The sequence below is a fragment of the Ascaphus truei genome, chromosome 5, assembly GCF_040206685.1.
Source record: "Ascaphus truei isolate aAscTru1 chromosome 5, aAscTru1.hap1, whole genome shotgun sequence".
NCBI lineage: Eukaryota > Metazoa > Chordata > Amphibia > Anura > Ascaphidae > Ascaphus > Ascaphus truei.
The window spans coordinates 154,357,093-154,364,957 of NC_134487.1; the positions used below are offsets into that span (position 1 = coordinate 154,357,093).

At 39.5% G+C, this 7,865-nt stretch overlaps 1 protein-coding gene across 2 annotated transcripts in view; it reads right to left on the bottom strand.

Annotated features, from left to right (window-relative positions):
* Positions 1–5,891: 5,891 nt before the first annotated feature.
* Positions 5,892–7,865, bottom strand: part of NDFIP1 (Nedd4 family interacting protein 1) — a 97,421-nt gene continuing 95,447 nt past the window's right edge. For both annotated transcript variants that reach the window (XM_075601070.1, XM_075601071.1), the window contains one exon: positions 5,892–7,495. The gene's annotated coding sequence lies outside the window, so the exon portion shown is untranslated. The remainder of the gene's footprint in view (positions 7,496–7,865) is intronic.

Below are 7,865 nucleotides of genomic sequence, written 5' to 3' on the forward strand. Positions count from 1 at the left end.
TTTTTTCAAAAGGATGTTTCTCATGGCCTCAGCTGACGTGCACAATGCTTTTCTTTGTCAAGAGCCAAGATAGGTCTCTTTCCTTGAATGCCACAGTATTAGGTCGCGCTTATAGTCCTTGTGACGGCATGACGTCATCCGTCGCCGTTGTAGCAGCGACTTCTGCTTATAGTGTTAGAGACAAGACGCTGACCCGGGGGCGTGGCCGTGAGCGGTTCGCCCTCATTGGCTGAACCGCTCACGTGGCCGCTGACGTCACGCTGCGGTCACTGAAAAATCAATTTTCATTGACTTCCAGCAATCGTGACCAAGCTGTCGCGATGCTACTATAGGCGCACGCGACGGATTCAATACATTTTGTTCTGATGCGACGTCGCGTTGCCTGGACTCTAAACGTGGCCTAAGAGTCCAGCTGACTGGAAGAAAATGCCCTTCTGGCCAGTCAATGGGTCAGGTAATTGAAAGGAAAAAAGATGGCGCTAAATGAGCTTGCAACAATGGTAGTACTGGTTTTGTAATCACTATATAAAAGGAATGACGCCTGCTGCTGAGGTATATTAAAGGGAGTCTTCAATTCCCATATGTATAAAGTATAGATGAAAAGAGAATATACTTCAGCGCACGGAATCAATTGAATAGAGAACCCTATGTCTCAGAGGTCAAGGATTGCCAAATAAGACCTCAGTCTAGATGTGTGTGGTACAAATAAAATTAATTTTAATAAAAATAAAACCAAACAAAAACGTGCTCGTGTTTGACGGGTTCTCCTGACTACTGGTGGATGCTGAACCTTGCTGCAGTTTGGGTGAACGCCGACTCCAGTTGGTAACGTGCCGAAATTCATGTATTGCCTAAAAACATCACTTTTTTTTATGCATGCATTTATCACCAACTTCACTTTGTTTCAATATATTTAATTGATTACACTATGAGTTGTGCGCTGTGCGTTCTTTTCTTTGTATACTTGCCTTGTCGGATGCTGAGCCATCTGAAGCGACACAGCAGCAGACTATCATTATTATTATTAAGGTTTTTTCCTTACCTTACATCACTATTCACTTTATGGTTTTATATTTAGTATTCACTGATATATCACTGTATTTTTTCACATTATAGATTATATTGAGTAATCACGCATTACTAAATGGTTATAGTTGAAGGTTAACTTTATTCACATTAATTATATATAATTAGTAGCGCAGATTTTTTCACGTTAAGCTGACACGGTACGGTATATATGATAGCTGTGGAGCATGTGGCAGTGGTCAAACCCTACACAGATATCCCTCTGCGACTCAGGTGTTCATGTCTACCCAACAGGTGAAGTGTTATGCTCTGTGTCTCATACACAAGAACAGGGTCTTGTGAGAACTCCTCCTGGGCTAAGATGAGAGTAGATGTGGGAGATATGAGGACCACAACATATGAAAGACAATTGAATACTGACCTGCTGCTAGAGAAAGAAGCACCAGGCCAAGTCAATAGACCATAGGAACTATACCAATTGATTATAGTTCAGACGTATTAAGAATAAATCTGTCTGATGGACCAAAAACTCTCTTTGGGAATCTGCTAGTATCATTGTAGTCCCTGTGCCAAGATTTGGGTTACCAGGCGGTAATATAGTACCCAAAACTGCTTTAAAGCATGGTAATATGTGCTTAAACTAGCCCAACATGCCTTATTCATCTGAAGGGTCTCAGGGACTCTGAAAGGGATAGACTTCTGGTTCGAGCTATAACATCTATGCTAAAAATCTGCACCTTTTTTAAAATACGAGCTTTATTAAACATGAGCATCTGTTAGATTGGTAGTCTCCTGCCAACTCTGTGGGACAGTGCTCCATCCCATTGGTTCGGATTATGCCTGTACAGTACAGTATAATCTTACCGTGGTATTAACTTTGCACAGCTGTTTAGCAATACAACCCCAAAGTGGGAATTTGTATTTAAAACACACAAAAACCCTGGTGGTTTGATATTTATTTGCTTGATTGCACACATAATATAATGCTTTATTTTAACCCTTTACTGCATCGTCTGGTTAAGGATCCGTTGGTCCAAAACATTACTATAGAGTTTGAAGAGCATATTAGGATTAGTATACCAATGTATCCTTTGAAAACTGAATGTATAAAATATTAATCCATATCCAGACAAAATGGTAATACTACTGGTTGTATGAACGTGATGGTTAAATGCACACCAAAAAAGAAAGGTACTTTCTTTAACATGGGTTTAATATATTCCTTGCTTAGTGTGCATCAGGGGTACCCCATTCATTTTTTTTTTTAAATCTAACCTTTGTCATGATATTCTTGTATGCTACAGGTAGAAACTCCCATTAAAACCAAAGCACCCTACTCTTAAGGTACCTTATTTTGTAAAGTTTTTGCCATTTTTATTAATTGCCCCATTGCTGACATCCTCTAGCAGTCGAGGGGTTAATTAAAGTCGGATCATAAATGCTATTGCACCTTTTTTTTTTCTTCTCCTTATTCTTTTAGCACATGTGCAGGTTTGTGATTTGTTAGAAAATGTGCTCGATTTGTGTTTCAGTGGATTTAGCCAACATATGTAAAACTACTCAGGGTGGACTGTTTTAAATGTGTAGTTAAAAAATATATATATATATTTATTTTTTACATCAGAATGGGGTCCGATGGTTCTTCCGGATAACAGCTTCCAGTTCCAAAGAGACCCTATTTTTTATTTTTCAGCTTTTTGGTTACATAAAGGCAGCCACCAATAACTTAATTCTTGGTGAGTGAATCTATAATGTGGATATAAGTGCAGGAGGAGAATGCTCCAATGTTCCCAGATCCAGCCATATTCCAGTGACAAGGCATTTGGTTGCTAGAAAACATTTTTAATGATGACAGCAACTATAACCCAGAGTCTCACCCCAAAAGGATTACTGCTATAGTCAATAGCTAGCAAAACTAATCTCACCTCTTAAAGAAACAAATATCTAAACAATGAAGATAACTCTAGTGTTCTACAGAATTAATATAAAAGTTGAAAATCAGTGTAAACCGCAAGAACTAACTTGTTAAGAGGTGACATCAACAAAAATCCACAAATTCAACCTTAAAACATATCGTTCCGTGTTGGCGCTGCAAATAATTTTAATACTCAAACCTACAGTAACATAGCTCCCGTTACCAAAAAGAGGGGTTTCTTTGTAAGTACTGGCACGTCCGTGTAATACTGGCAAAGATTCAGCGCTACAGATAAAGTAACATCAGCTCAGACGTAAACCTGTGCAATGCAATTATTGCCTTGTGTTATAGGAAATGTGTGTGCAAGATCCTCCAAACCTGGAAGCAGGTGATGGCAATACAAAAAAAAAATCATACAATCCAATTTGTCATTTATATTTCCTTTTTGTGCCAAGCCAAAGTTGAGGTACCACATAACAGAACTGTACTATTGCTGCTGCCGGAATTGTGCATACTTTACAAGCAATTGACTGGAAAATTCTGGGGGAAAAAGCCCAGGTAAATATAAGTTTAACAAAAAAAGTGTGGCTGAGAGGGGGGATGGGGATTGCTATTTTATAAAGAACAGGGCACCACGAATTTTTAAATGCAATATTTATTGCCAAAAGATTGACGTGACGTTTCGGCCATGTATGGCCATTTCGCTTTTGATAAAGGCCATGTATGGCCGAAACGTCACGTCAATCTTTTGGCAATAAATATTGCATTTAAAAATCCGTGGTGCCCTGTCCTTTATACCTTTCATTGAATACTGGATTATCACAGAGAATCCTGAACCAGGAGCACCGGCATTTGTATCTATTTTATTGTTATTGGTGTGCAGCAGTCTCCCCATCTGGGATTGCTATTGTAACAGATTCCCTGGTTATTTGATGAACCGAGTTGTTCAAAGAGCCGAGTTTCAAATCATGTAAAGCAAATGCTCACACTCCCTGAACTTCGACGCTCTCCTGTGCGGCCCGAAACATGGCTTTTTACTAGGTTCTCCCAATAAATGGCGAAGATTGCAAATTTGGACTCCATGCTGATGGATCTGGATTTGCAGAACTAACCTATTCAGCTGTGCTACCTCTTTTGAATTATTTTTTTTTTTTTCAAATAAATACGGTGAAAATTACATCTATGCAGGAACATTGCTTGATTTGACATCTCATTCACTTTTGTTTTGCTCAATTAGTGCCCATTTGATTAAATAAGAGCAGAGTGTGAGGGTGGGGGGGGGGGAAGAGGGTGTGCCTGATAAATGTGAAAATTATTCATTTGCATATTTCCCAGGTATGTCTCAGTTATTGTCCCAGCTATATTTCATTTCACCACATATTGTGTTCGCGGGTAAAACTCATTAAGTGCATTTTTGGCAAAAACTCACTAAATGCACTTTCTGACTTGAAATTTCTTGATATTTCTATTGAAAATCTAATTAAAGACAGCTAATCTTCATAATACCCTCCTTTTTAAATAGATATTTTTTTCCTGTCAAAAAGAACATTTCATCGCCTTTTCCTCCAATAATGTAGTTAGACTTTTACCTGTACGACGACGATATAGTAGATACCTACCAGAACCTTTTACTTTATTGTACCAAGACCGTTTCCCATGAAAACAGCATTCCCAAATCTCCCCCATTTGTGCTTTTAAGACCATGACCAATATGCAGATCCTTTTGGGTGAGAAACTTGCAGACTCTTGAAGTCTCTCTAAATGGAGTTCAACTTGGTATTAGCATTATTATAATGTCCATGAGCGAGTGTTAACAAATATGCAGAAAAGTCTCTGTCTCTGAACACAACAGTTTTAGGGGCTTTTTCTAAATTCACCAAAGTGGATGATCGGATAGACTTCAATGAGTAATTTTGTCCGAAAAATGCCTGATCAGTCACTTCCGCTGTTACAGAATAAACCCCTTAATCCTGTGCTGCAGATAGATCTGCAGAGCACAGATTTCAATTTACAATTTTTATGCTGCAGGCCCACAGAATATTGTTCATCACTAGAGATCGCCATCACAGACAACTGAAGAGCACCGATCCTTAATTAATTCCTTTTGCATTGAGTGGCAGACAATTGTTCTCTTACCCACTTGTTCTTTAAACCTGCCATGCACTACTGCATTGTTGATGTTTGCGTTTCATAGCAGCGCTCACCCAATAACTTCAGCAATAACAAGCCTGCAGACTCTATTCTCTTCAGTATTGCTTTCGTTAACCAATTCATTGTTCTAAATCTGTAGGCCACGGCCTATTTATCCAACTATTCAATATGCTGTGAAAAGCCGCTTTATGTGAATGGAGTGCAACTCTTCTCAGAGACTGAGAAGCTGTTTCACAGTATATGGAGTAAGGATGATAGCGCTGTAATAAAGCTGTACAGAGCTGCAAGTAAGGATCATAAAGCTGTACAGAGCTGCGAGTAAGGGTCATAGAGCTGTAATAAAGCTGTACAGAGCTACGAGTAAGGATCACAGAGCTGTAATAAAGCTGTACAGAGCTGTAAGGATCATAGAGCTGTAATAAAGCTGTACAGAGCTGCGAGTAAGGGTCATAGAGCTGTAATAAAGCTGTACAGTGCTATGAGTAAGGATCACAGAGCTGTAATAAAGCTGTACAGAGATGTAAGGATCATAGAGCTGTAATAAAGCTGTACAGAGCTGCGAGTAAGGGTCATAGAGCTGTAATAAAGCTGTACAGTGCTATGAGTAAGGATCACAGAGCTGTAATAAAGCTGTACAGAGATGTAAGGATCATAGAGCTGTAATAAGCTGTACAGAGCTGCGAGTAAGGATCACAGAGCTGTAATAAAGCTGTACAGTGCTGCTTTCTTCTTAAACACTTTTCACTTGCAAAGCATCAGTTCAGTAAAAAAAAACAAAAAAAAACAATGATACGGTAAGTGACCTGTTAGCACTTTATATAGTTAATTAAGCAGTTTACTCCCAAAATTGCTACATAAGTGACATTTATTAATGTTCTGCTATATTTACATTTTTAACATGGTAAAACTTTAGAGTGAATTGCCATGTGGCAAAAAAAAAAAGTGCATCAGTCTACACAAAATGCAAAGTTCTGCTTACACATTTTAAAAGCACAAGAAAGTACAGGTATGTTACGGATTACCCCAATAGCCGCCACAACAGCTGCCCCAACCCCTCCAAGAAACTATCCAGCTACTTATTGTTTGACCAGAGTACTCCAAATCCCAATGGACAGGCCCAAGCCATCATGATTCGGAGTCGGGTGACAGTGATTTGAGAGTAGAACTTAAACTGAACTCCAAATGAATCAAAATCACTTCTTGAAAAGACAAAATAATCAACCCATTCAATGATCGAGGGGCAGCAATGTTTAGTTTTACTGACCCACAGGCAGACAAGGGATTAAACTGCATTAGTACTATTGATATACCAATTAAGATACGAAGGATTACACTTTAAAAATGTAAAATGTCACTACTAGATTCAATAGTTAGGTATTCTCGTTTAGTTTAATACATGGACTCTTGAATAGGAACACAGTGCTTTAACCATCCCCGCCCGAAATATTCTTTGTGCCATCATTTTGAACTGTTCTGCAATTCTTGGGGGGTGTAATACAGAAGTTCCTTCTATGGGGCACTGCAGTTTGGTTAGCCCCTCTGGCAGCAAAAGTGTTAACACAACAACCACCTCACCCCCAAAAATGGAAGGAGTTAGTGTTACTTAAAACAATTATAATGTTACGGTGCGCCTCTGGTTTGCTCAAATATAGAAGACGGCACCATTTACACTACAGTTGGCTTTGCTTTACCCAGAAAGGTGCATCGTTTTTTTTACTTCATTATTTCAGTGCAACCTGGCCCAGAATATGATGGCTGTGATTTCACTTTGCAGCTAATCAAGCTTTCTCTACTCGAAAACTGATTGCACTTTGAAATGAAAAATCTGGGTGCCCATCACCTCTTATTTAAGAGCATGTCTGCTATACTATATGGAAAGTCAGGGTTAAGAAAACTGCTATGTTTGAGGCTGTGACCATCTTCCCCCCCAAAGCGAAACACAATACAGTACACAAAAACATCCGCGCGGCAGTCAAATTAAGATGGGAACACAAAATGAAGCAAGACTGCCCCCTACTGCTGTAAGAGCGCAGCGCATGCTGTGGAAATCATCACAAACAATATATAAGGCTTTATTAGTACGTCACAAACTTGATTGCGATAGCTTTGATTCAAACAGTAGCCACTAATGATTCCATTAAACAGATTTCTGCAGGAACTATTTAACTTTTACACCTAAAAACAAAAACAAAAAGAAATGCTTTTTTTCTTCTTTTTGTCAACAGTACTTTTTATTTGTTTGCTTGTTGTTTTTAGGATTTTGTTTTTTTTTTCTTTCTAAATGAAGCAGGTGATTTTCATCCCTTCGGTGTTTCGAGCTAGTAGTCTCTTCCTGCAGGTGTCCTTGCTGTCTCAGGATAGAGGACTTGTGTTATAGCAGGAAGACTGGGACCAAAGAAACATCTGCAGGGGGGAGGGAAAGGGAAATTACAACAATTGTAGTATCGTTTTCCCTGTATAGGGGCAAGTACACCGGATGGTCCAAACGCGTCACTTTGTGCTACGATTGACGCGAGTGATGTCACACAATGTGCCAGGACACGATGTCCGTGCCTTATTTTAGACAATGAGCTTACATTTTTAGAAAGGCATCCCTAGCAGCTGAGGGGTTAACAGGATGACTGCCTGAAGAAAGCCGCGTGTCTCGTGTCTCTCTCTCTCTCTCGTGTCGCTCTCTCTCTCTCGTGTCTCTCTCTCTCTCTCGTGTCTCTCTCTCTCTCTCGTGTCTCTCTCTCTCTCTCGTGTCTCTCTCTCTCGTGTCCCTCTCTCGTGT